The sequence below is a fragment of the Callospermophilus lateralis genome, chromosome 2 (genome assembly GCF_048772815.1).
Source record: "Callospermophilus lateralis isolate mCalLat2 chromosome 2, mCalLat2.hap1, whole genome shotgun sequence".
Taxonomy (NCBI): Eukaryota; Metazoa; Chordata; class Mammalia; order Rodentia; family Sciuridae; genus Callospermophilus; species Callospermophilus lateralis.
The window spans coordinates 4,010,193-4,018,210 of record NC_135306.1 but is presented as its reverse complement, the minus strand read 5'-3'; positions in this window follow the sequence as shown (position 1 = coordinate 4,018,210).

Sequence of the window (8,018 nt, the reverse complement as noted above, 5' to 3'; positions counted from 1 at the left end):
CCCCAGGCTGACCAGGGGACTGGTGTCCATCCTGGTGTGGGAGCCATAGCAAGCTGTGGTCCCCACTGTCATCCACAGTAGCAAGGCTGGCTCCAGAGGCTCCTCTGAGGAAAGCTGGAGTCCCAGAAGTACAGGCCCTGGCCCTGGCTGTGGCCTGCTGCTCCGTGCTACCCTTTTCTCTGGATGTTTAAAGACATTCCTGGCTTCACGCACTCATAACACAGGCCTGAGTCTGGCAGGCTGAACTGGTGCTCATGACCTCTGGCTGAGGGAGAGCCAGCGGTGGAGATGTGCACTGGCACAGCCGTCCCTGCAGGGGCCTCGTGACTGGTGGCAGAGATAGCTACTGCAGTCCACGTCACAGATAGCCAAAGACTACCCTCGGGGCTCCCATAGTGCATCAGTAGTTCCTTCACTCACCCGGTGAAGTGCTGGTAGTGCTGGGACAGTTGGCACCGGCCTAAGCCCCTCGTTTGGGTGAGACGAGGACATTGGGAGTAGCCCAAGGCTAGGCTTGTTCCTGACTTCCAAATGGATATGATCTTCAGAAGTTCCCAGAAAGAGTTCTTGTTGTGTCACAGCTTCCCCGTGTGGACTCTTCTGTCCCTGCAGAGCCTGCCTCCTGTGCCCCAGGGCAGCAACACCAAGGCCCTGAGCCGGATGGGCCTTGGCCTGCTTTTCTGTGTGGCTATGAGTCCCTTCAGCAGCATGGCAGGCAAAATAGAGACACATTAGTCTCAAAACCAAAGGCCTCAGATCGGCCCCATCCTGCTGACCAAGTTCCTGGGAAGTCCCCTCCCATGACAACATCAGGGACCCAGTGGCTCAGCCCAAGTGGCTAGGCCTGGGAGCCAGCTGCGCAGGGAAAGCAGGCCAGGTGGCCCACTCCCTGCAGCTGGGAGAAGCTCAGCTCAGAGGCAGAGACGGCCCCTGCCTAAGGATAGGCCGCCCAGGCCTGGCCCGGCCCCTCGCCACAGTTTCCCTCAGGAGCAGCTGGCCTCTGCCAGGTCTCCGCTGGGGCCACTCCCGCTTCCTCTGCATCACTAACCCCAGTCCTCAGGGAGGGCCTCTGGGTTCTGGTCCCATCTTCCCAGGAGCACTTTAGTCCCTGTGCAAATCTGGGGAGGTGCTAGGACGGGGCCCCCAGCACAACTAGGCCTTACCCTCCTCCCCCAGAGCCTAGGACAGGGCTGGTCCTGCCTCAGGTCTGCACGACTAGAAGGGCTTCCCAAGGTCTATCAAATTGTGAGAGGTATGGTGGTTTCTTCCTAGAATCCTCCCTTTTAAATAAAATCTTTTACTATGAAAAATGTCAGATAAGTGCCAAGCAACTTGCAAGCTCATGGTGCAGCGGTGGCTGTGGTGCAGTCTCACTGTGTTGATTCCCCGGCGTCTGTCCTCAGGAGCCCCGTGCTTCCCCGCTCCAGCTCAGAGTGCACTTGAACAGCAGTTACGTGTGTGCTGCTCGGGCTTCTCCAGGAGAGCAGACCTGTCCAGCCCCGTGTGGGCAGAGATTTACATCTAGGAGCTGGCTCACGTGGCAGTGGAGGAGCAGGTCCCACGACTGCAGGCGGCAGTGACTGGCAGTGTGCTGGCAGGGTCCTTGCTCAGGCTAGGTCTGCAGGTGAACTCTGATTGGGTGAGGCTCATCCATCACCCACATGGAGGGAGGTCTGCTAAAGTCCCCAATTTAAACATTAATTTCATTCAAAAAACACCTTCACAGAAGCCTCTAGAATAATATTTGACCAGTTGTCTGGACACAGCCAGGTTGACACATAAAGTTAACCATCACAGTTCCTAACAAATCTCCAGTAATTTCTTAGTATCTAATCCCGTTCCATATTCCTGTTCCCCTGATTGTCTTAAAAATGTCTTTGCTTTTGGGTCATGGTTCAGATGAGTTTGCCTCTCTGCCGTCTGCCTTCACCACAAAGTGATGGCTCACAGCCCACACCACGAGCTGAGGTGTGCTGGCACCATGCTCTGAGGCCTCAAGCCACCAGCCCGAAGAACCCTCTTTACAGCTCGCGCAGTCCAGGCCTCCTGTACTCCAGTGGGAAGCAAGGGGCTGTTTGTCCTGTGGAGTGTCCCTGCTCTGGCTTTGCCTGGTTGCTTCCTCATGGTGGCATTGGTCATGCTCTGCTGTCCCCCTTATTTCCCGAGAACCAGAGGAAGTCACCTAGGCCATGCCCCCAGGGAGACACAGCATGTATGTTCATCCAGGTGTCAGTCTGACTGTTGGTCTTTCACCTGGTGTTTTTTATCAGTTACTGATCAAATAGTCACCTGAATTGGATACTTTTTTTTTTTTTTTTTTCTGGCACCAGAGATTGAACCCAGGGGCTCTCAACCACTGAGCCACATCCCTAGCCCTTTTAAAATTCTTATATTTTGAGATAGGGTCTCACGAAGCTGCTTAAGGCCTCTCTAAGTTGCTAAGGCTGGCTTTGAGCTTGCAATCCTCCTGCCTCAGCCTCCCGAGTCTCTGGGATAACTAGTGTGCACCACTGTGCCTGGCTTGAATACTTCTTCAGTGATGGCAAAGTAGTTACTTTAAGAATTCTGGGGCTGGGGTTGTGGCTCAGTGACAGAGTGCTTGCCTTGCACATGTGAGGCGCTGGGTTCAGCACCACATAAAAATAAATAAACAAAGATATTGTGCTCATGTATAACTAAATATATATTAAAAAAAGAATTCGGTTCTGTCTGCATTTACTGGTTGGAAGACTAAAGGATTCTTCCTTATCCATTTGATTACCTTGAAATACTATTTGGACAGGAAAGAGGTAAATATCTGTTTTCCCCTTAATCAGTTTCCAGAATGCAGTGGCCCTTGACCAACGATGTGGTTACAGTGCCATGACCAAGTCTGGGTAGAAAGTATCCTAAGTGGGAAAATGCAGCTCCTCCCCCAGCCTGCGTCACACACACAGAGAGCCCACCAGGTTGGCCTGCAGTGGGGCCAAGCCTGCTTCACACTCAGGTCTGACCCTGGTGTAGCTGAACACCCTATTGAAAGTGAAGAGCAGTGGTTGTCTTGGGTAAAGCTGAACCGGGAAGCCCGCTTGTCTAACACGGTGCTCTGGCAATGGCCAGGGATGAGGTGGGCAGTCTCTCCTTCCAAGCTTGGTAACTTGTTTCAGTCAATTGCAGGAGGCTTTTCTTTTTCTTTTTAAAATTTTTTTGTGTAGCTGGAGATGTGCAGATTCCCTTTATTAGCTTATTTTTATGTGGTGCTGAGGATGGAACCCAGGGCCTCACACATGCTAGGCAGGCGCTCTGCCGCTGCGCTATGGCCCCAGCCCTGCAGGATGCTTCTTGACACCCACCTTGTCTGCCTTTGGCTGAGGGGCCTCAGAACTGCCCCTGCAGGCCTGGGGTCCCAACAGGTCCTTGACTTTCCAGCCGTGAGGCCCAGGCTCCGCCGTGTGCTTCCTCCTAAGGCGTGATTTGGGCAGGAAGTACACGTGGTTTCAGAGGCTTCAGTCTGGTCCCTGGGCCTGTGGCAGCAAAGTACATCCTGATGTTGGCAACATGTGACTAAGGAGGGAAGCAAAGTGAAACGAAGGGAATGGGGTCCCAGTGTTGAGAGCCACAGCCGAAGGGGCCCCAGCAAACTTCCAGCTGCCAGCAAACTTCCAGACTGCCGGCTGATGATTGGCTCACAGCGGCCCCAGCAACATCTAGCTGATTGGCTCCTCTGCAGTGATGCTCATTGGAGATGCTCATTGAGCTGTTTCCCTGCCCTTTCAGACTACCAGCTGATGATTGGCTCACAGCGGCCCCAGCAACATCTAGCAACATCTAGCTGATTGGCTCCTCTGCGGTGATGCTCATTGGGCTGTTTCCCTGCCCTTTCAGACCACGGAGCTGCTCATTGGGGGACTTTTTTGGCCCCGCCCATGTGACCCAGCCAATCGGCCTCAAGAGCAGGAGGATTGTGGGAGGAAGAGGCTGGGTTGGGGTGTGTGGCTTGTGGGAAGCTGGTGGTGGCAGTTGGGCTCTGAGGGTTTTTTCCTGAGGAGCTGTTTGTTTGGCGTGTGTGGTTCTAAAAATAAAGTTAGTTTCTTTTGACAAGTGGCTCCTGAATTGTGCCCAGCCAGACTGCGGCATCCCAGTATCCCCTCTGGGGCACACCCCCAATGCCCCAGCTGCCCCCCAGTGGGACCCACCTCCTAGAGGTTCCACCACCTCCCAGTAGCACCACAGCTGGGGACCAAGCCTTCAGCACAAGGGCCTCTGGGGGACATTCAAGGTAGATCACAGCACTAGGTGTGAGGATGGTGTTTAGAGACCACAGTCTGGTGGTGCTCCTGGATTTCTTCCCTGCCAGGGCTTTGAATAGGGAGAGCAGGAAATGTGTATTTCTCTGTAAAAAGAGTTCAGATATTCCCAATTGAAACGTAAGATGCAGGGTTTTACCTCTCATTTTACAGCTACACTGAAGAATCTTGAGTCTTGACAACACTAGCATTGCTTATTGTCTTTCTTTTATAACATACATGCACCAATTTCAAAATATAAAACATAACTAACCATATAATGATGAACCTAGATACCCTAAATGTTTATAAGTGATCAATTATATAAAGTTGTGGGGAGCCACATAAGTCACCATGCCTTCCAGTCCTGACGCACCATGGGATCTGAAAGATCACTGCAGTCTGGCGCCATAGTGCCATGACTCGTGACTCAGTCTTTCCCCCACCCACCCACTGTTCAGATAGCGAGGCCAGTCTTCTGACTAGGCACACCCTGGGGTTGAGCTACACTCACCTGTTCTTTTGTAATCCTACCCCTTTGCCCTGTTTGAGATAGAATGTTCTATGGAAATGCCCTTTGTGTGTCCCCTTCTCTTGCTCTGCCTTTGAGTGAGGCCTTCCTAGGTGTCAGTCAGCCTGCTGACAGTGGACATCATGAAGCTAGACTCAGCCCCCTGAAACCTGACCCCTGGCCTCATTTGGGTGGCTTCTCCTCAATAAAAGGGTCAGCACGTGCCCCTGGCTCTCTTTTTCACAGACCCCTAAGGTTAGAGGAGCCGTCACAGAACCCAAAGAAAAAGGTATTTCTCTGTCTCTGTGTGATTATTTCATGCTGCCCAGTTCACCTGGAGTGACCCTGAGTGTTCAGTTGCGAAACTCGACATAAAGTAATATGTGATTAAAGTAAGAAGACTGCTAAGGATCATGTAAGACTGCTTTGCTTTTTTTCCTCCAAGTGAGTTCTGCTACAGATACACAATCTTGTTTCCAGGTTGTTTGAAGTCAGAGGAATCCTTCTTAGGCCACCTGCTGATATACCTGTGTCTCCTGCAACTTTGGAACTGATCTTTCTCTGCCTGTAAAACAAGGTTTAAGTTTCCTACCTGATAACCAAGAACTGTCAGCCCTAATATTTGCTATGCCCAGAACTTCTCATCATGGTCTCCCTCAGGGAAAGTACTGGTAGGGACATGTGTGGTCCAGAGAGGCCAAACCTCAGCCAGGCCACACAGCAGTAGTGGTCCAGTTTGTGACTCTGCTTTGTATGACACCAGCACATGTACATTTGCCCTCACAGAAGAAAGTTCTCCCAGTCCCTCCCAAAACTTGTTAAAAATTACTTGCCTAAGTTCTATATGCTCTTAAATTAATTGAGTTAGTTTCCTACTGTGTCAATCATACCGGTTTAACACTTTTTTTTAAACATTTTTTTTTAGTTGTAGTTGGACACAATGCTTTTATTTTATTTATTTGTATGTGGTGCTGAGGATCGAACCCAGGTCCTCGCTTGTGCTAGATGAGCACTCTACCGCTGAGCCCCAGCCCCAGCCCCACAGTTTAACACTTTGATACTTTCAGCCTGGCTTTCTTGGAGGTCACGGAACCTACAAGCATCTGAGGGTGGCTGTGAAATCTGTCCACAGAAAAATATGCACGCCACAAATACATTAGATCCAATGTCAACAGCTCTCCACGGCCTGCCCTTGAGCTTCCTAACAGGGCCACCAACAAGGATTTGGAATTCCAAGTCCAGTGTCTGGATTAGATTTTGTCATCCAAATTACTAAGTGCAGCTGGTGGGGAGCACCCCCACTGCCTCTGGTTTTGCCTGATTTTCCCATTCTGGCCTTTTGTGAGAGCTGGGACGATGTCCCAAGAGAGGGCCAGCAGCAGCTGAGGCCGAGGTCGCCATCCCCCACAATCCCCCAGGGGCAGAGGGGCTGAGGCTGAGGGCAGCCCAAGGAGCAGACCCTGGGGCTCTGTGGTCGCAGACCTCACACAGGTATCAATTCTCCAAGGCAGACGCAGCTCATGGACACGTCTGACTGGCGTAGCCAGGAACCCTGGGGTAAGCTTATTTTTGGATGGACAATGTTAGTCTCTTCTGGGTGTTTCTGGAAAGGCTCGTTCATTCTTTGTTAGGTTTTGTGGATCACCTACTCTGTGCAGGACCATGTGGGTCCTTGGTAAATAAATAAATGACCACCCTTTTTGTCAAAATGTAGCCCTCAATGGTCCTGGAGCAACTGGACATCCACATACAGCAAAGTGGATCTAGACACAGAAAAATTCATTCACGATGATCCCAGACCCAAGTGTAAACCGTCAAGCACCTACAAGATAACAGAAAGCGCTACATGGTCCTGGGTTGGCATGGCTTTTTAATGCAACACCAAAGCCAGGATGCATGAATTAAAATTAAACATTCTGTTCTTTGAAAGAAACACTGAGTTAAAAAATAAGCCAAAGACTGGGAAAAAATGTTAGCCAAAGATCTATGTAAATAAACACGCAAGAGTGCTGGCAGCTCAGCAGTAAGAAAACAACTCAGTTACAACATGGGACAGAACTCAGCAGATACCACCACAGAAGATGAGGATGAGCAATCATCTGAGGGATGCTCCCAGTCATGTCACCAAGGAAGTGTCAATCAACCACAGTGACATGCCATTTCATGCTGTAAGAATGGCCTGAATCCACACAACTTGCTAGCATCAAGTGCCGGAGGGATGTGGAACAGTGAGCACACTGGGTCATCACAGCTGGGAATAAAAATGTCCAGCTCTTCCAGAGGCCCTGTGGCAGATTCTGTAAAAATGCAGCAATCTCACTTGGTACGTGAAGCCAAAAACCTAGGTTCACACAAAAACTTGCACGTGAGCATTTGTAGCAGCTTTATTCATAACTTCCTGAACTTGAAGGCAACCCATATATCCATGAGCAGGGGAGTGGGTAGACAAACGGTGGCAATCCAGATGACGGCTACCATCCAGGGCCACAAGGAAAAGCACGATCACCCAAGGGAGGACATGGAGGGACCCAACTGCGCCATACCTAGTGAGCAAAGCCACTCTGAAAAGGCTCTCACTGCCCAGTTCCAACTGCTTGACATTCTGGAAGGCAAAACCAAGAAGATCACAGATCAGTGCTCCAAGGGGGCGGTTGTGGGGGTGATGGGGCACATGGGGTTTTTAAGGCAGTGCTGCTATTCTGAATGATCCCATAATAATGGAGACCCGGCCTCATACATTTGTCCAATCCCATAAAATGTCCAATGCCAAGAGTAACTATCCCGTACGCTTGGACTTGGTGTGATGACGTGTCTGTGTGGGCTCCTTCATTGTAACAGATGTCCCCCTCCAGTGAGTGTGGATTCTGCAGAGGGCTACAGATGTGTAGGGGCAGGCAGACATGGGAACTCCGTCCTTTCTGCTCAAATTTGCTGTGAATCTATAATTGCTATAGAAATTTGATATGAGCCAGGTGAGGGGGTGCCTACCTGTAATCCCAGCTACTCGGGACATAGTGGCACCCCGGCCTTCACAGAATATCTTAACTAAGCTCCTCCAGAAATCTTCACCATAATTGATTTCAGTACTATCAGCAAAAGAGTCTTCACAAAAGAGTTCAATGGAGGTAAACTTCCTATTTTGGCCTGTTGCTCTATTTTACTTGGCCACTGGCCTGGGAGAAATCAGCACTCCAGGTGCTGGACACCCCTTTACTAGTTTTCCATAAACATTTATCCAGTAT